This window comes from Stegostoma tigrinum, chromosome 13 (genome assembly GCF_030684315.1).
Source record: "Stegostoma tigrinum isolate sSteTig4 chromosome 13, sSteTig4.hap1, whole genome shotgun sequence".
In the NCBI taxonomy this organism is placed as follows: Eukaryota; Metazoa; Chordata; class Chondrichthyes; order Orectolobiformes; family Stegostomatidae; genus Stegostoma; species Stegostoma tigrinum.
The window spans coordinates 68,443,420-68,464,624 of record NC_081366.1 but is presented as its reverse complement, the minus strand read 5'-3'; the positions used below and the strand labels follow the sequence as shown (position 1 = coordinate 68,464,624).

Genomic DNA, 21,205 nt, shown 5'->3' with positions numbered 1-21,205 from the left:
CTGGAGGGCCGGCGGGAACGCGCGCCTCCTCCCCGTCCTTGCGGAAACGCGCACTGGCGCGCGAGCAGAAGGGCGGGGACGACGAGTTGCTATGGTGTGCTTTGGTTAATCGGTCTGTGTCCATGAATGATTCCAGCAAGGATTGATTATTCACCATGGGGTGAGGGAAGAAAAGAAGTGTCTTTTCAAGATTGTCCCTATTCTTAAAGGTCAAGGCAATGAATGGTATTATCATAGGAAATCAAGAGAATCAGAGGGACTTTGGTGTGCACGTCCATAGGCCATGAATAGCAGCAGGACAGGTAGATAATTGTTTTTATTCGTCAAACCGAAAATAAGAGAAGGGTCAAGACGGAGCTGGTCTCTGGTGTTTGCTGTGTAGAAATTGACTGCCTAACTTTGCAATGCAGACTAAATTTCAAAAATATTTTGCTGTCGCCATAGAACATCGTTGCTTCGAGAAAGTGCTATATCAATTCAGTTTTCAGTTCGATTAACATTGTAAAGCAGCTCCTGGTTTTGAATCAATCGTAATCAAGAACTACATCTCCGTTCTTCTCTTTTTCTATTTCTAGATGCTAGTATAAAATGGCACACGGCCCTGTCTCCTCCTCCCATAATGGTTATTCTTTAATAGTGGTATCAGATTTGTGAATGTAGAGATGCTATTAAGTGACTCTTTTTCTCAAATGCAAGCATGTACATTTTTCTAGCTGGGGATGATTTGTAACTTTTCAAAACTCCTCTTTAGTCAGTCATTAGCACTATCAGATATTGACGCTAAGCCTTTGTGCAATTCATCAGATAGCGTGTTGACTCTTTTAAGACATCAAGGGACCCTTAGACTCTTTGTGTTTCATAAATATCAATCAAGTATTTTTATTGAAGGAGACAGCTACACAGTCTGCAAAGATTTACAGAAGTGTCAGTCAGTATTTAGCACAGCATCTAATACTACATATTAATTGAATCATAGAATCCCTAGAGTGTGGAAACAGGCTTCAGCCCAACAAGTCCACACCGAACCTCAGAGCATCCCACCCAGACCCATCCCCCTGTAACTGACCTAATCTACACATCCAGGAACACTATGGGCAATTTAGCATGTCCAGTTTAGCTAAACTGCACATCTTTGGACTGTGGGAAGAAAGCACCCAGAGAATGTGCAAACTCTTCACAGACAGTTGCCCAAGGCTGGAATCAAATCCAGCTTGCTGGTGCTGTGAGGTAGCAGAACTAACCACTGAGCCACCATGCCACCCCAATTCACAGCATTTCAAATATATTTTTATCTTCAATCAAGTGGCTTATTTTGCTACTTAATACTTGGACAAGTATTAAACAAACATGTATTTACTTGGGCAGAGAAAATTTATATTCATCTCACAAGAAATAGATTATGCTTTTCAATTTAATGTAGTTCGGATTAGGAGAAAATGGTTTCTGAGAAGGACGTGGTCAGATTAGTGGTTGGGTGGTACTGATTAAATCTTCATTATATCAGTAATTTGCATGTACAAATGTTTAGAAAGTGATTATCTAATCATGTTAAGAATTGTGTATAATAGTTTTCTAGCTGAAATATACATGATATCAGAACAGAATAACAAATTAAACAGGTCAATCAGTGGCTTAAAAAGTATTAACACATGAATGCCGATTGGTTCCAGTTTTGTTCCAAATTCAACAGGCAATCAGGGTAGTAAATCAAATGCTGCAACAACAACTTGAATGTTGATAGCATCTATTAACTAAAATGCAGTAAAGTGCCTCATTTTTGTTAATGAATTGCTGAATTAAGATTATGACTCTCCTCTTCTCACTTCACATATCCAGGTTCATTGCATTCAGACAGGAAACAGCATGTACGTCATTCTTTAGAAAGGATTATCTTGTCTATTGATTACCTTTCACAATTCTTTTTGCTAGTCAAACTGTTCAGAGATGATATTACACACTTCTGGAGGAGGTGGAACTTGAACCCATGCCTCCAAATTCATGGGAAGGGACGTGACCATTGCACCACAAGAGGAACCCTAGCTTTCACAATGAATGTGTCATGGGATAGCATGCAATTTCTTTTAGTTGAAGTTTTAAACTGACAGTAGGTTTGTCTGGGTAGGTTTACCTTGCTGGGGAAAAGGATAACAGAAACATGAACAAAATTCCAGGCAAATCTCCCTCCCTGACGACCTACAGTGTCTGTACCTTCAGCTCAACAACACGGAATCGAAGTTCCTTGAAATACTGGCACTTACTGCCAAATTGATTTGTGGTGCTCTCCACTAACTCTTATGTGCTGCATTAGCAGCACACCACTTTTGCAGTCACCTTTTTACTTTTCTTTGTTTCCCTAATTTTTTCCAGTTTATGTCATTAATCAATTTGGCTTTTTTTACATTCTGTTGTTCAATGCTTAACATTCTGTACTCAGCAAATATCTCAGTTTTATCCCTCTGCATCTCCACCTTAACTCTTGAATTCTTCTTCCATTGCCTTCGCCTTCTTATTTTGCGACTTAATAGGATACAAATTACTTGGACAGTATTTATTTGGGCAGGGAAAATTTATATTCATCTCATTTCTTTGGACAAGAGTACTGTACCTATTCCACAGACCGTTTCACCACCTCCAACACACCCCTTCCACCTATACTCCTCCTTCTAGTCTTCGACCTGCATTCAACCTGTTCATTGAGAACTGTCAATGTGACACTGGTCCCTCACCCATTCCATCTTATCCTGTTACTGAAACATCAGCTTTTCTGTTCCTAAGTTGCTTCTTGGCCTGCTGTGTTCATCTAGCTCTACATTTTGTTGTCTTGGATTCTCCAGCATCTGCATTTCCTATTATCTCTTGTCTTCACTATGAATGACTTCTCTTTTAACTCCTCTCATTTTCTTCAGGTCAGAAGGATGGCCATGCCCTGCATGGACCCCAGGTATGCCTGTCCCTTTGTGGGTTATGTGGAACATTGATGTTCCAGTCCTATTCCGGCCACCACTCAACTGTTTCTCTGGTACATTGATGATCTCATTAGTGCTGCTTCCGTCCCTCATCTGGAATTGGAAAGATTTACTGAATTCACTTCTAATTTCTACCCCACCCTCACTTTCACCTGGCCTAAGTCTGACTCCTCCTCCTGCCTTAACAATCCTCTTTCCATTTCTGGAGATTGGTTGGTCACCTATATCCACTACAAACCCACCGACTCCCACAGTTACCTTAACTATACACCCTCACACCCTGCTTCCAATTCCATTCTCCACCATATCTGTTCCAACGGTACCAACTTTGGCAAGAGAGCCCCCAAAATGTCCATCGTGTTCCTCGACCAAGGATTCCCCAGCACCATTGTTGACAGGGCCCTTATCCAGGGTTCACCCATCTCCTTAGGCTCCCCCTTGACCTTATCAACCATCCCATGAGTATTCACATCCAGAGGATCATTAGTCATCATTTCCATCACCACCTGTGAGATGTCACTGATAGACACATTCCCCTTCCCTCCCTTGTCTGCTTTCTACAGGGACCATTCTCTCTAGGACACCCCAGTCCACTTCTTCCTTCACCCCCAACACACCCCCACAACCCCATGGCACTTTCACTTGCAATTGCAGAAGGTGTAACACCTGTCCACTTACTTCCTGTCTCCTCAAAATCCAAGGGCCGAAACGTACCTTCCAAGTAAAGCAGCACTTTACCTGTACTTCACTCCATCTGGTCTAATGCATTTGTTGCTGACAATGTGGTCTCCACACCGCTAAGCGTAGACTGGTTGACTGCTTCACAGAAATCTACGTTCTGAGCTTCCAGTTCTGAGGAAGGGTCACCAGACCCAAAACATTAACTCTGATTTTTTTTTCTTCACAGATGCTGCCAGACCTACTGAGCTTTTCCAGCAACTTCTGTTTTTGTTTTTGAGCTTCCAGTTGCTGCCACTTCAACACATCACGCTGTTCCCTGGCCAACATCTCTGCCTCAGGTTTGCTGCAGTGCTCCAGCGAAGCTCAGTGCAAGCTGGTAGAACAGCATCTCATTTTCCACTTGGAGACCCTGTACCTTTCTAGAATCAATATCCTGTTCAGCAACTTTAGGGCTTGAGCTCTCCCATATCCTTACCCCAAACCCCATACTCCTGGCCTTGTTATCACAAAGTCTGCGATGACACACAACCCCTAGTTAGAAACTGATACATCGCACTAGCTGCCCCCTAGCCAGATCATTATCCACTTTGACTGTCCAACTGTTTTACTCTCTGTTTGGGCTCCATCCTCACCTATTGTTTACTCCTTAACCCTTCCCCCCCCACCCTATTTTCTGCATATTAACTGATATTTTCCTAGCTATCAACAGTTCTGGGAAAGGGTTACTTGACCCAAAACATTAATTCTGATTTCTCTCCGCAAATGTTGCCAGACCTGCTGAGCTTTTCCAGCAATTTCTGTTTTTGTTTTTAGTATTTTTAAGTTTGTTTTTAATTCATTCCCTGATATAATTTTGATTGAATTTAAATATGTGCCAGCACCATAACACAACCATCCTCCCAGTCCTTTAACATTTACTTGACAGTCTCCTTCATATGCTGCTCTCAGCATTGTTGTATGAACATAGAACCAAAGAGCAGAGGAAGACCATTCAACCCCTAGCAATTAGGTTAAAGATGTGGCTAATGGTGAGGGACAAGACAGTGTGTCTGTGAGTCAGGCATGTCAACAGACCTGAATATGTAGTACAGTATGGAAGAAGTAGCAACCCTTGTCATTACCCAATAGGTATGAGGCCTTCACTGTTTGTGTGGACAGGGCAAAATCTAAAGGGCAGATGGGCAAACTGATAGTGGGAGTGTGGTAAACAAGTTTTTTCAAGTTGGGAAAGTGAAAACAATACGTTTGTGATAAGGTATGGTGTTTTCAGAGGAATCATTCTTGCTCTCTACAGCAGTTGCCTTTCCAATGCCAGAGTTAGGCTAGGTAATGGCCAAGTGGTATTATCGCTAAACAATTAATTCAGATACCCAGCTGATGTGTTGGGGACCTGGGTGCAAACCTCACCATGGCAGATGGTGGAATTGGAATTCAAAAAAAAAGTCTGGAATTAAGAACCTACTGATCACCATGAAATAATTGCTGATTGTCAGAAGGCACTGTGGGCCATCAACAGCAGAAAAATTGTACTGCAGCACAATCTGTAAACTCATGGCCAGGCATATCCCCCATTCAGCTATTACCATCAAGCCAGGGGATCAATCCTGATTCAATGAAGAGTGCAGGAGGGCATGCCATGAGAAGCACCTGGCATACCCGAAGATGAGGTATCAACCTTGTGAAGCCACCAAACAGGACTACTTGCACACCAAACAGCAAAAGCAGCGGGTGATAGACAGAGCTAAGTGATCACACAACCACTGGATCAGATCTAAGCTCTGCAGTCCTGCCACATCCAGTCGTGAATGGCAGTGGACAATTAAACAACTCACTGGAGAAGGAGGCTCCACAAATATCCGTACCCTCAGTGATGGAAGTGTTCAGCATACCAATGCAAAAGATAAGGCTGAAGTACTTGCAGCAATCTTCAGCCAGAAGTGCCAAGTGGACGATCATCTTGGCCTCCTCCAATGGACCCCAGCAATATAGATACCAGTCTTGAGCCAATTTGATTCAATCCGCATAATATCAAGAAACTGTTGGAGACACTGGATGCTGAAAAGGCTACAGGTCCTGATAACATTCCAGGAATAGTACTGAAGACTTGTGTTCCAGAACTTGCCGCTCCCCTAGCCAAGCTGTTCCGATACAGTTACAACATAGGTATCTACCCGACAATGTAGAAATCCGTCGACGTATGTCCTGTTCACAAAAAGCGGGACAAATCCAAGCCGTCCAATTACTGTCCCATCGGTCTCCTCTCGATCATCAGTAAAATGATGGAAGGTATCATCAGCAGTGCTATCAAGCAGCACCTGCTCAGTTACACCCAGTTTGGGTTTCACCAGGGCCACTCAGCTCCTGATCTCATTACAGCCTTCGTTCAAACATGGATAAAAGAGCTGAATTCCAGAGGTGAGGTGAGAGTGACAACCTGTGATATCAAGGCTGCATTCGACCGAGTGTGGCATCAAGGAGCCCTAGCAAAACTGGAATCAATGGGTATCAGGGGACAAAAACTCCAATGGTTGGAGTCATACGTGACACATAGTAAGATGGTCATGTTTGTTGGAGATCAGTCATCTCAGCTCCAGGACATCTCTGCAGGAGCTCCTCAGGGTAGTGTCCTAGGCCCAACCATCTTCAGCTGCTTTATCACTGACCTTCCCTCCATCATAAGGTCAGAATTGGGGATGTTTGCCAATGATTGCACAATGTTCAGCACCATGCGTGACTCCTCAGATCCTAAAGCAGTCCATGTTCACATGCAACAAGATCTGGATAATATCCAGTCTTGGGCTAACAAGTGGTAAGTGACATTCGTGCCACACAAATGCCAGACTATAACCATCACGAATAACAGACAATCTAACCACTGCGCCTTGACATTCAATGGTGTTACCATCACTGAATTCCCCACTATCAACATCCTGGTTGTTACCATTGACTAGAAACTCAACTGGACTCACCACATTAGTGGAGTGGCTACAAGAGCAGGCCAGAAGCTGGGAATACTGCGGCGAGTAACTCATCTCCTGACTCCTCAAAGCCTGTCCACCATCTACAAGGCACAAGTCAGGAGTGTTATGGAATACTCCCCACTTGCCTGGATGAGAGCAGCCCCAACAACACTCAAGAAGCTTGGCACCACACCGGACAAAGCAACCTGCTTGATTGACCTTAGATCTACAAGCATCCGTTCCTTCCGTTACCAACACTCAGTAGCAACAGTGTGTACTACCTACAAGATGTACTGCAGAAATTCACCAAAGATCCCCAGACACCACTTTCCAAACCCACGACCACTTCCATCTAGAAGGACAAGGGCAGCAGATATATGGGAGCACCACCAGCTTCAAGTTCCTTTCCAAGTCACTCACCATCCTGACTTGGAAATATATCGCCATCCCTTCACTGTCGCTGGAATTCCTTCCCTAATAGCATTGTGGGTCAATTCAGAGTAGGAGGACTGTAGCAGTTCAAAAGGCAGCTCACCACCACCTTCTCAAGGACGATTAGGGATGGTCAAGAATTGCTGGCCAACCAGCAATGCCCACATCCCACAAATAAATAAATAAAAGTTACGGATATTTTCTCACAGCTGAGAAAAAACTTGAGAGTGGGAGGGAAAGGATCCAATTGCCATGGTCAACATATGATTCAACAGCAGCAGTCAAGCTCGGAACTCAAGGGAAGATGGTGGAAACGTGATAATACCATTGGACTAACAAGCCAGAGGCCTAGGCTAGGACAGTCATAGAGCATCATGTTTCCATGCCGTTTGTGTTTCTAAACTGAAGTATCCCCACCTGCCTGTGCTTTGTCCATATCCTTTCAAACCTTTCCTATTCATAAACAAATCCAACCCTCTTTTAACATTGTCACTTTATCTGCATCCGCGACCTTTTCTGGCAGTTCGTTCCACATATGAACCACCCTCTCTGTGGAAAAAGTTGCTCTTTATGTCCTTTTTAAATCTTTCTTCTCTTGCGTTAAAAATATGCCCCCTAGTTTTGAACTCCCCCACCCTGGCGAAAAGACCCTTGTCATCCGTATCTACATCCCTCATTATTTTATAAGCCTCTGTAAGGTCCAGTTCGACCACAGAAACTGGTGATTAATTTGATTAATACATTTGAAATAAAAAGTTGGCCTGTGTCGTGTTGCTCGTGAAACCATTGTCAATATAACACCATCTGGTTTCTGAGGGAAAAGTGCTTAACTCCAAACTAACAGCAATGTGGTTGGCTCTAAACTTCCCTCTTAAATAGCTCAGCATGCCATTCAAGTGTGATGGGCAATTAGGGACAGAAAACAGGTGCTTACATTGTCAGATATGCCCAAATCCCATGAAAGAATACAAGCAACAAAAATGAAGAATTTCTATAGGAGTTGGAGGAGGTAGGGTCTTAGTTAAGAAGCAGAACCTGAAAAGTAATCATCTCTGGATTGCTAGCTGAGCCAACAAGAAATAGGCATAGCATCAAGCGGAACTGGGAATTGGACGTTTGGCTTGAAGAATGGTAAGACAATATGGATTTAAATTCCTGGGACACTGGCAGCAGGACTAGGTAAAGGGGAAGGTTCCCATTGGTACAGGCTCCAATAAGTCTTGTTGAATTGAATAACTAGAGCTGTAGAAAGATCTTTAAAACTAAAAAGTGGAGCAAGTGTTCAGGTTAAGGAATACTTTTAAATCTGATAGGAAATGTCCACATTAGAGCAGTGTCATGGTTTGGGTAAAAAGAAACAGTATGTCGGAAAGTTACAGTGAGTTTAAGCATTAACATGCATTGCTGAATTAAGCAGCCAGTGGAAACTTTGGTAACGTTTGGAGCATTCATAACAAGACAGATAAAGAGATAACAGGGCTTGTATTGTGGTCATTGCAGCAGTTGGAAGCGGGTGAAGGGGTCAGTGGAAGGAGGGTTAGGTTCCCGGTTGAAGAAGTAGGCATGGAGGCGAAGACGGCGGAAAAACTGCTCTATGTCCGACCGTGACTGGTATTCGTTGATGTGTGGTTGTAGGGGAACAAAGGTGAGCCCCTTGCTAAGGACTAACCGTTCGTCCTCAGTCATCCCCCCAGACCTCCCACTGACTGAGGACGAACGGTCAGTCCTTAGCAAGGGGCTCACCTTTGTCCCCCTACAACCACACATCAACGAATACCAGTCACGGTCGGACATAGAGCAGTTTTTCCGCCGTCTTCGCCTCCATGCCTACTTCTTCAACCGGGAACCTAACCCTCCTTCCACTGACCCCTTCACCCGCTTCCAACACAAGTCCTCCTCCTGGACACCACCCCCAGGCCTCCTACCCTCCCTCGACCTCTTCATCTCCAACTGCCGTCGAGACATCAACCGCCTCAACCTCTCCACCCCTCTCACCCACTCCAACCTCTCCCCCGCAGAACGGGCAGCCCTCCGCTCCCTCCGCTCCAACCCCAACCTCACCATCAAACCCGCAGACAAGGGTGGCGCAGTGGTAGTATGGCGCACTGACCTCTACATCGCCGAGGCCAGACGCCAACTCTCCGACACCACCTCCTACCGCCTCCTCGATCATGACCCCACACCCGAGCACCAAACCATCATCTCCAACACCATTCACGACCTCATCACCTCAGGGGACCTTCCACCCACAGCCTCCAACCTCATTGTTCCCCAACCCCGCACGGCCCGTTTCTATCTCCTTCCCAAAATCCACAAACCTGCCTGCCCTGGTCGACCCATCGTCTCAGCCTGCTCCTGCCCCACCGAACTCATCTCCACCTATCTGGACTCCATTTTCTCCCCTTTGGTCCAGGAACTCCCCACCTACGTCCGTGACACCACCCACGCCCTCCACCTCCTCCAGGACTTCCAATTCCCTGGCCCCCAACACCTCATATTCACCATGGACGTCCAGTCCCTGTACACCTGCATTCCGCATGGAGATGGCCTCAAGGCCCTCCGCTTCTTCCTGTCCCGCAGGCCCGACCAGTCCCCCTCCACCGACACTCTCATCCGCCTAGCTGAACTCGTCCTCACACTCAACAACTTCTCTTTTGACTCCTCCCACTTCCTACAGACTAAGCGGGTGGCCATGGGCACCCGCATGGGCCCCAGCTATGCCTGCCTCTTTGTAGGTTACGTGGAACAGTCCCTCTTCCGCACCTACACAGGCCCCAAACCCCACCTCTTCCTCCGGTACATTGATGACTGTATCGGCGCCGCCTCTTGCTCCCCAGAGGAGCTCGAACAGTTCATCCACTTCACCAACACCTTCCACCCCAACCTTCAGTCCACCTGGGCCATCTCCAGCACATCCCTCACCTTCCTGGACCTCTCAGTCTCCATCTCAGGCAACCAGCTTGTAACTGATGTCCATTTCAAGCCCACCGACTCCCACAGCTACCTAGAATACACCTCCTCCCACCCACCCTCCTGCAAAAATTCCATCCCCTATTCCCAATTCCTCCGCCTCCGCCGCATCTGCTCCCACGACAAGACATTCCACTCCCGCACATCCCAGATGTCCAAGTTCTTTAAGGACCGCAACTTTCCCCCCACGGTGATCGAGAACTCCCTTGACCGCGTCTCCCGCATTTCCCGCGACACATCCCTCACACCCCGCCCCCGCCACAACCGCCCCAAGAGGATCCCCCTCGTTCTCACACACCACCCTACCAACCTCCGGATACAACGCATTATCCTCCGACACTTCCGCCATTTACAATCCGACCCCACCACCCAAGACATTTTTCCATCCCCTCCCCTGTCTGCTTTCCGGAGAGACCACTCTCTCCGTGACTCCCTTGTTCGCTCCACACTGCCCTCCAACCCCACCACACCCGGCACCTTCCCCTGCAACCGCAGGAAATGCTACACTTGTCCCCACACCTCCTCCCTCACCCCCATCCCAGGCCCCAAGATGACATTCCACATCAAGCAGAGGTTCACCTGCACATCTGCCAATGTGGTATACTGCATCCACTGTACCCGGTGCGGCTTCCTCTACATTGGGGAAACCAAGCGGAGGCTTGGGGACCGCTTTGCAGAACACCTCCGCTCAGTTCGCAAAAAACAACTGCACCTCCCAGTCGCAAACCATTTCCACTCCCCCTCCCATTCTCTTGATGACATGTCCATCATGGGCCTCCTGCACTGCCACAATGATGCCACCCGAAGGTTGCAGGAACAGCAACTCATATTCCGCCTGGGAACCCTGCAGCCATATGGTATTAATGTGGACTTCACCAGTTTCAAAATCTCCCCTTCCCCTACTGCATCCCTCACCCAGCCCAGTTCGTCCCCTCCCCCCACTGCACCACACAACCAGCCCAGCTCTTCCCCCCGACCCACTGCATCCCAAAACCAGTCCAACCTGTCTCTGCCTCCCTAACCGGTTCTTCCTCTCACCCATCCCTTCCTCCCACCCCAAGCCGCACCCCCCGCTACCTACTAACCTCATCCCACCTCCTTGACCTGTCCGTCTTCCCTGGACTGACCTATCCCCTCCCTACCTCCCCACCTACACTCTCTCCACCTATCTTCTTTACTCTCCATCTTCAGTCCGCCTCCCCCTCTCTCCCTATTTATTCCAGTTCCCTCCCCCCATCCCCCTCTCTGATGAAGGGTCTAGGCCCGAAACGTCAGCTTTTGTGCTCCTGAGATGCTGCTTGGCCTGCTGTGTTCGTCCAGCCTCACATTTTATTATCATGAGATACAATTACTGATTTCACAGTATTGGAGCAACTGAGAAGAGTGATCACAACATGATAGAATTTTACATCATGTCCAACAGTGATAGACGTAAATCCAAAACTAGACTACTAAACTTAAATTCAGTGGTATCAGTATAAAAAATGAGTTGGTTGAGGTAATTGGGGAAATTACATTAATGTTGAACATGTAAAGAAATATTTCAACAATCACAACAAATACACATTCAGTTGAGACAATAATGTTTTCGACAGAAACTGCATCATTGGTGGCTTACCAAATAAATTCAAAATGCATTTGATCAAAAGAAAATACTTTTCATCCTGTCAAAAAGAGCAGTTAGGCTGAAGATTCAGAGAGTTTGAAATACTAGCAAAGGATGATCAAAAAATGTCCAAGAGGATGAAAGAGACTAAGAGTAAACAAGAAAGCAATATTAAAACAAGTTGCTATCTTCCACAAGTATGTGCAGAAAAGTAGCAAAAGTAAACAGAGAGCCATTAACTGCTGTGTCAGGGAAATTAATAACAAGATAAGGAAGTTGCAAAGACACAGAATAAGTACTTTGCGCCTGTATTCCCTGCAAAAGTCAGAGTAGGCATACCAGAAATTGTGGGGAACCAAGAATCTAATATGGCTGAAGAACTTGAAACAATGGATATTAATAAGGAAAAATACTGTACTTAAAAATTAATGAGATTAACAGCCAGCTAATTGTCTTGGCCTGCTGGTGTACGTCATAGGATAGGGAGTTTTGAGAAGATTTGTAGCTCAGGTTGAGGTTCTGGATGTGAGTTTGCTCGCTGAGCTGGAAGGTTCGTTTTCAGACGTTTCATCACCATTCTAGGTAACATCATCAGTGAGCCTCCGACGAAGCGCTGGTGTTACGTCCCGCTTTCTATTTATTTCTATATTTCTAAATAGAAAGCGGGACATAACACCAGCACTTCGTCAGAGGCTCACTGATGATGTTACCTAGAATGGTGACGAAAAGTCTGAAAACGAACCTTCCAGCTCAGCGAGCAAACTCTCATCCAGAACATCCTGGGATTCTAAAAGAGGTGGCTGCTGTGATCATGGAGACATTAGTTTTGATCTGCCAAAATTCCTTGGATTCTGGAAATGTCCCAGTGCTCCCTTTGGAAGCAGCAATTGCAGTACAGCTGAGGAGCAAGAGAGAAAGCAGGGAGTTAAAGGTCATTTAGCCTGACAGCAATAAGCATGAAAGTTCTCTAATCCAATATTGAGGAAGTGGTAATTTCATATTTCGAAAACTGTGCTGCGCTTACGGAGTCATGAATGGGACTCGTGCTGCAGTGGTAATGTCCCTACCTCTGAACTAGGAGGCCAGAGTTCAGGTCCCACCTGCTCCAGAGTTGTGCAATAACACCTTTGAATAGACTGATTTGAAAATATCTACAGTCTTATGAAATAGTTATTTCACAGCTGTGAATATAGTTTTCTGAAAGGGAAGTCATGTTTCATTAAGAGATAGTAAGAACCAGCCAACGCTGGAGTCAGAGACAACACAGCGTGGAGCTGGAGGAATATAGCAGGCCAGGCAGCATCAGAGGAGCAGGACAGCTGATGTTTCAGGTCGTGACCCTGCTTCAGAAATGAGGCAGTTCTGCATTTTCGAAGGGTCCTGACCTGAACCGTCAGCTTTCCTGCTCCTCTGATGCTGCCTGGCCTGCTGTGTTATCTCATATTTGGTGAATCTAATTTTTTGAGATTGTAATGACAGATAAAGGGAATTCATAGATAAATATTGCATATTTTCAACAGTTTGATAAGTTACCATTGAAAAGGCAGTTAGACTAGGGAGGAGCTCATGGGTTTGAGTGTAATACACTAAAGAATAAAGAATTGGCTAATGTGCAGAAAAAAGAACCAGATTAACTGGGTCATTTTCGGGTTGGTAAAATTAAAATGATGGGATGTCACAAGGATCAATGCTAGAGCCTGAGAAGGGACAGATGGAATGTGTCTGAACTTGCTAATAATCCAAAGCCTGCTAGGAAAGTAAGCTGTGAAGAGGATACAAAGTGTCTGGTTTCCATTTTGGATACAGGAAACAGGAGTTAGAGCTGTTTTTGTGTCAGCTGTTTTTGTGTCAGCACATTGTCTACAATGGGAAACTGGTGGAGTGTTCTTGTTTTCCTCAGGTTAAGCACTTAGCCGGTATCGAGGTGGTCTTCCTGTTTAACTGCGACTGGTGGGGACAGAAATTGAGAAAGATTTCAGACATTCCACACAGCCATCACTGAGGTTTCCTGGTGCTCTGTGGGAAAGAATTTGTCCTTGAAAATTTCCACCATACCACAGAGACCCGAGATGTCACAGTAGAGCTAAAGGACCCCGCACTTCTGAGAGGAGGCAGGTCTTCTCCCAGGTAGTGCCTGGAGGAGGCCTCCTGTTTCTTTATCTTGTATTTTTTAGAGAACTCTACTCCTTGCACATTGAATACCATTCTGGAGTGTCACAGGCTGTAGGTGTCTGCGCAGACACTGTCCCTGAGACTACTTGCTCCTTAAGTAATGGTCTTCAATTCTTTCTGTACCTTAACATTTCTTTATTGACATATGTACATAGATGATCAAATATCTCTCTGTAGTGCAGAGACTAAGACCAGTCTCTTCTCATGTTCGTTCTAGACTGGTGTCTCCTGTCTTAGTGCCACCAGTTGCTTCATCATAACTTACATGTATCTCAGCATAACACATGCATCCTGATGCAAGGGCAGCTCTACATTCACCATATTTTCTTCCACCCCCAGGTCCTCCTTTTCTCTTAGTTCCTGCTCCTCAACCAATGAGTCACCCCTTTCCAGAGCCTCAAGGTCCAGACCTCTCTGGAGAACCATGTAATGGAGAGCATATCAGACCACTACAATCACAGAGACCCTTTCAGGGTAGCATCATCTGATCAACACATTTTCCAGACCCATTGTCCTCTGGGTTCATGACGTCTAAAGTGACGGTGACGTATTATTCTATATTAATAAACAGAGCATCTCTCACTTGAGTGATACACCAGTGTACAGTCTTCTGTGAGATGTTGCAGTGATCTACACTGACAGCACAGTTGTCTGTGACTATATTCTAAGAGAATCCTTGTTTCTTTCATGCTGTTTTCCGTCATTTGCAGATCTATTCATCTCTGCCTGAAGACCCTGTGCTGAAGATAGTGCATCTTTCTTCCTTCTGCCTTTTCCTCCTCTCCTTTGGCTTCCTGATGCCTGTCATTCTGCCTTTCCACTGCAAGCTGCTATTTCTCATCTCTAGGGTGCCCTTCTGAGGATGCAGCACCTATTTGTGGCTGCAGCTTTCCTGATGCTCAGGTGAATTCCAAACTGCCCTACCCTCTGCCTTGATGCCCGTGCAATGCCAGAAGAGTGACGATTACCTGATTGGCAAAATTCTTTATGCTGGTTTCTTCTTTTTCCCGTGATGGGCTGCTGCAATTAAATTCAAAGTAGTATGTCAGTCAAACTTTAAAACAGTATTACTACCTTTTAAAATTCTTTCCACCTCCATTCAACTCTGATTCCTCAGCTGCTAAACTCTAGGCCCTCTGGAAAACAATTGCAAAATGTGTAGAAGCCAGGCTTTTAATAAATCCACAACATTTTTAGTTGGCCTCATATTTAGTGTTGAAAGGTTCAGCTGTTTGCAGTCTCCCTCTGCCCTCAGGAATATTGAGGAGGGCAGAAATGGATGAGGACATTTCAGTCCGCATAATGTTGCAAAATACATTCTGAGATTCATGGTGGTCATAGTGAGAGATCAGGCTCAGGTTAAAAATAAGTTCACATCACTACTAGTAAAGCAATCTTCTGAAGCTTGACCACAAACACACAGCGGGTTAGCACCTCCTGGCAACGGTTCGTCATGTACTGATGGGCAGATCTTATGAAATCATTCAGTTGTCAACTGTTTGGTCCAATGCATACAAGAAGGTAGTAGATGGATTGTAATGTGAAAGGTTATTCATTTTGGCAGGGAGAGTAGAGAAACAGAATATTTTTGAAATGGTGAGAAGCTATGAGATGTTGATGCTCAGAGGAAGTTGTGTGTTGGATGCAAGACACAAAGCTAGAATGCAGGTGCAACAAGCAGTTAGGAAAACAAATAGTATTTAGTCTTTTTTGCAAGCATGTTCAAGAGCACAGTGTTGCCGTAGGGCTTTGATGAGGCATACATCTGGAGTGCTGTTGTCATAACTTAACTGGGAACAGTGTGATGATAATCGAGTCGCACTATTCAACAAGCCGTTACAAATGTGGGAAAACCCAATTAAACCACCAAGATGATCAGTTTGTCTGACTGAGATTCACATTGAGTGATTCACGCCATGTTTCATCATTAACAGGAAAGTACTTATTTCTTGCAAATATACTTCACCTAACAGCAGAAAAAAGAAAGGATTACAATTCTCATACCCCTTTAAAAACCCAAACACACATTCATTCATGAATAAGACACACAAAAGACAGATAGTTTGACACAGTATTATCAATAGAAAACTGTAGATGGAAATCAAAATTCTGAAGATCAAGAACCCAGATTTCAGGCGTGGGTGAAATTGTCTCTTACAGCCCTTTTTGATTTTCACAATATGACATATTATTGTCAGTAAAACAACAGTTGTTGAGAGAATGACATGAGATAGGCAGTATGGAGCTTGTCAACATTGAGAGCAAGAAGTCCCATTTTCTAACGAGATGTTGAACAAGGGGATCAAATTCTTGGAAAGACAAGGACTGATTAGGGTTAGACAACATGGCTTTGAGCATGTGAAATATTTCTCACAAACTTGAATGAGGTTTTTTTGAAGAGGTAACGAAGAAGCTTGATGAGGGTAGAGCGGTGGCTGTTATCTGTGTAGACTTCAGTAAGGTGTTCGACAAGATTCCTCATAGTAGACTGGTTACCAAGGCTAGATCACTCACTCGAGGGAGAACTAGCAATTTGGATACAGAACTGGCTCAAAGGTAGAATACAGAAGGCAATGGTGGAGGAACACAGTGAGCCAGGCAGCATCAGAAGAACAGGAAAGTTGACGTTTTGTGTCGGGACCCTTCTTCAGAAATGGGCTGTGGGTGGCTTTTCAGACTGGAGATCTGTGACCAGCGGTGTGCCAAAAAGATCGGTGCTGGGTCTACTGCGTTTTGCCATTTATATAAATGATTTTGATGTGAACGTAAGAGGTATGGTTAGTAAGTTTGCTGATGACACTGATTTGGAGGTGTAGTGGACAGTAAGGCAGGTTACCTCAGAGTACAACGGGACGTTGATCAGATGGGCCAGTGAGCCGAGGAGTGGCAGATGGAGTTCAATTTAGATAAACGTGAGGTGCTGCATTTTGGAAAGGTAAATCAGGACAGGATTTATACACTTAATGGTAAGGACCTGGGGAGTGTCACTGATCAATGACCTTGGAGAGCAGGTTCATTGTTCCTTGAAAGTGGAGTCGCAGGTCGATAGCATCTGAAGAAGGTATTTGGTATGTTTGTCTTTATTGGTCAGTGCATTGAGTTTTGGAGTTGGTGGGGGGGAGGGGGTCATCTTCCAGCTGTACAGGACATTGGTTCGGCCACTTTTGGCATATTGCATGCAGCTCTGGTCTCCCTCCTATAGGGAGGATGTTGTGAGAGTGGAGGGGTTCAGGAAAGATTTACAAGGATGTTCCCAGATTTGGAGGGTTTGCCTATAGGGAGGGCCTGAATAGACTGGAAATATTTTCCCTGGAGCATCAGAGGCTGAGGGGCGACCTTAGAGGTTTATAAAATCATGAGGGCCTTGGATAGGGTAAATTGCCAAGGTCTTTTCCCTGGGGTCTGAGAATCCTTAACTAGTGGGTATAGATTTAAGGTGAGAGGGAAAATTTGTAAAAGGGACCTAAAAGGCAACATTTTCATGCAGAGGATGGTGCGTGTTTGGAATGACCTGCCAAAGGAAGTGGTGGAGGCTGATGTGATTACAACATTTAAAAGGCGTTCGGATGGATCTATGAATAGGAAGGGTTTAGAGGGATATGGGCGAAATGCTGGTAAATGGGACTAGATTTATATCAGATATCTGGTCAGCATGGACAAGCTGGACCAAAGAGTCTGTTTCTGTGGTATATACCTCTCTGGCACTCTGACTTTAGAGGAGATGCAACAAAGCTCATTTCATTTACATAAAATCAGAAAGTGCTGGAGAAACCCAGTAGGTCTAGCAGAATCTGTGGAGAGTGAAACAGAGTTAACATTTTGAGTGTAATGACTCCTACAAAACTGTCATTATAAACCCGAAAAATATTTCCTCTTGTATCTTTTTGTGCTTAAGTCTGATTCTTTCTCAATAGAGTAATTTTTTGAATTCATAGAAAGGCTGATGCATTACCATTTTTCTAGAAGCTTCTGAACCTCCTGCATTGCACAGATATTGACACAAAGGACTCAGAGATGACCTTTCTCCAGCCAGCTCTGGGCAAAAGAAAACACCATGATCCATTATGCTAAAATGAACACAAATGATTTTACAATTAACTCTTCACCTTCCAGTGGAAAGTCTGATAGGGGAGTTAGGGCTAATGTTAGCTTCATTGCCTTCCTGTTAGCCTATTGAGATGGGCCATCAGCATTGGAAATTCCTGTCCTTGTCATATGACTGAAATTGGAGCTGGCTAAATTGCTTAAATGTATTTTGCTAGGATTTGAAGTTAGTTGTTGTTTAACTTCCAGAGGAAAAGCAGGAATCCAGACTGAATCAGCAGCCTGAATCTGACCCTCCACCTCTGTCAAGTTGCTGCTAGAAATAAGCCTGAAATTGCCTGCCAGAAGTAAAGCAACTGGGCCCATCTCCAAGGACACCATTACTGGACGTTGACCTCCGAAGTTGCAACTGTCATCAATTTCATTTCAACACCTAAGATTTACCAAAACCTGTAATTTATAATCTATCTCCAATGCCATATTTCTTCATTTTCTGAGTTCTTGTATCTGTGGACAGAGTAGCAACTTAATTCTCCTGTGCTTTTAATGTTTTGTCAATATCTTTGAATTCAACCTAAAGTTTTTTGCTGTGGGTTTATTCCAAAAATTGGGATCCTAAAATAAGAGTTTGGAAAACACCCTACCTGAGTGAAGGAGAGGAGTGAAGAGGGAAAACAGTGAATGAAACAATACCACACGATCTTGGGCTTTAGAGACAAAAAAAAAGCATAATTTAAATTAATCCCCATTCATCCATTGTCTGTGGCAGTTTGATATTCTTTGCCATTACTAAATTTCTAGCAACAGCCCATCAAGCAAATAGAGTGCACTAGAAATTTCTAGATCACTTCAGCAGTATCCTTCACATCATTAAGGTGAACAATCTGTCATGTGCTGACCTGACCAAACCAAATTATAAATGTGCTGAGACAGGAAGAGCAGCAAAACCACAGTTGCAGCTCAACCATTGCAGAAGTATTTGAATATTATTTGCAACTGGTGCAGTGGATGGCAAGTGAAGCTCAGTGCTTATGACGACAATGTAGGGCATTGAACAATTCATGCAGTATAAGCTAAGTGCCAGTGAAACAGCGTTAACACAGGGAGATTTGGAAAGAAAAGACTGGCAATGTAGAGATGCAACATTTAAAAATGTATTCTTTTCAAACTTCAGGAGATGAGTTTAGAAATTAAAATAAAGAAAAACAAAAGCAAACCGTAAGCTGAAATATAAACATCAATTTTAGGAAATGACTCTCCCAGACAGAGTCAAATGAAGAATCCTTGAGGCTATGAGTATTTGGGGGTCCCTTTTGCAACCCTTAAAACATGAACATGAAATAACTGTTAGCATGTTTACAAAATGTATGGACAACAAAGCAAATCTTATCACTGCAGACTATGCTGAAGTGAAACATGTTTGCCCTTCATCTCTGCTCCCAGTATGATGTCTGTCCAGCAGTGCAGAAGGAGAATTTCTGTCCACGCTATTCGATGAATTATCTATTAACTGAAATCATATGTATCCAATTTCCTATCATGCAGTCCCTCTAGGCTCCATGCCAACTATACCTAATAACAGCTCAACATAAGTGTACTGAAAACATTCTCAAATTGACAAGACAGAATCATTTAAATATGATGTAAAGTGTTGCTCAGTAATCTATGGCAGTCATGAACAAGCAATTATGAAGGGGCAGAGGAGACCAAGTATATCTCCTGTAATTAAAAGTGATCATTATTTCATGAGCCGATAACAAAGACAGCTAAAGCCAGAATTTGCTGGAAAAAAGTTGTGGAAAAAATAAGTCCATAAATTAAATCTGGTTCAACCCTTGAAAAAGTAAAGCCATAGGGTCAGAAGAGGTAAACAGTATCAACTGTGGCTCAGTGTTAGAACTGAGCCCAAAGCTTATGGATTCAGGAACATCTCCAGGCAGTTGAGCAAATAATCTAGGCTGACAATTCAATGCAGTCCTGAGGGACTGCTGCACTATCAGAGGTGTTATCTTTGGAGATGTGAAACCAAGGTCCTATTTGCCCTCACAGATACACATAATATATTGCATGACATTATGTGAAAGGAATGCAGGAAAATTCTTCTGATATCCTGGCCAATATTTATTCTTCAACATCAATAATAAAAAGGTGAGTTGCTCTTATGGAGATCCATCTTGGACATGATGGGCTGAACAGCATGTCCCTGTGTTGCAACTATTCTGTGATGATCAATTTGCTATTTTTGTGGGACCATGCTGTGTATCCACTAGCTGCCACATTTCCTACATTACAAAAGTGACTACTTTTTGAAAGTATTTAATTCTCTGAAGCATCTGGGGATACCCTGAGATTCTAGAAGGCACTGTCTGAATTTTCATCCTTTAGAATAGATCACTGTATAATGATATAACGTGAACCCTTAGTTGACTCCAGAAAGCCAGTTGGTGAAGGATAAATCTGGAACCAATTTCACAGATATTTTGTCTTATTTCGAGCATTACACAGTACACGAACACATTGATCTTTTCAGCTGAAATCCTCAGCTAATCTGGCCCAATGCCAATGACCAGAATTTTAGTTTCTTTTAAAGTAATCTTCAACAATTTTATCTTTTCTTGGTGCTATTCTTAATTCGGAGAATTGTTGAAGCACAGCAAATTCTGTAGTTTTTATGACAGAATGGGGTGAGGAGACAAGCCGGGATGGCAATCAAACTGGATGCTGTTGGCACCATTCTGAGTCACACAATAGCCATATCGCTGAGTGAGCTAACCTGACACCCCCTCCCTAAGTGCACACATTTGAAAAGCACATTCCAATTTCACATTATTAAAACCCCAAATTCCAGTACTTTAATAGAAACTTAAATCAAATTAATGTAACATGCCAGGGTCACTGGCATATCAGTCGTGTTGCTGTCACAATCAGTGGTGGTGGGAAATTACACCCACTATCAGAGAAAAAATTATACACACAAAGGATACGACACATCTGGAGGAAGAGCTTGATAAATGGCAAATTACTGTGAATGACCTTTTACAGCTAAGCACAGCTTGGTGTCAGTCAAGTTAACTGGAATCATGTGGCGATGGTTTGAAATGTATACCACACTAACGTTTTTGAAGAAATGAATAAACAGACTACAGAAAACTTAAAATCCTTGAAGACATGGTTCAAATCCCAAGTGAATTTAAATTATGAATAATATACACTCAATATTGAGGCTCAAGGTGAAAAAGAATCCATTGATCAATATGGTATTTAATGAATTCAGCTCACAGAATCCTGTGAATTTGCATGAAAGAAAAACAATCTAATTGAAGTCAGATTTGTGTTATGTATAAGAGATCCTGTGGTGAAGTCACATCTACTAA

The 21,205-nt window shown here is 43.9% G+C and overlaps 1 long non-coding RNA gene across 1 annotated transcript; it reads left to right on the top strand.

Annotated features, from left to right (window-relative positions):
- Positions 1-67: 67 nt before the first annotated feature.
- LOC125458138 (uncharacterized) lies at positions 68-20,988 on the top strand. The gene is made up of 2 exons (XR_007248777.1): positions 68-302; positions 18,081-20,988. It is a non-coding gene; the product is annotated as an uncharacterized LOC125458138 (long non-coding RNA).
- The last annotated feature ends 217 nt before the right edge of the window (positions 20,989-21,205 follow it).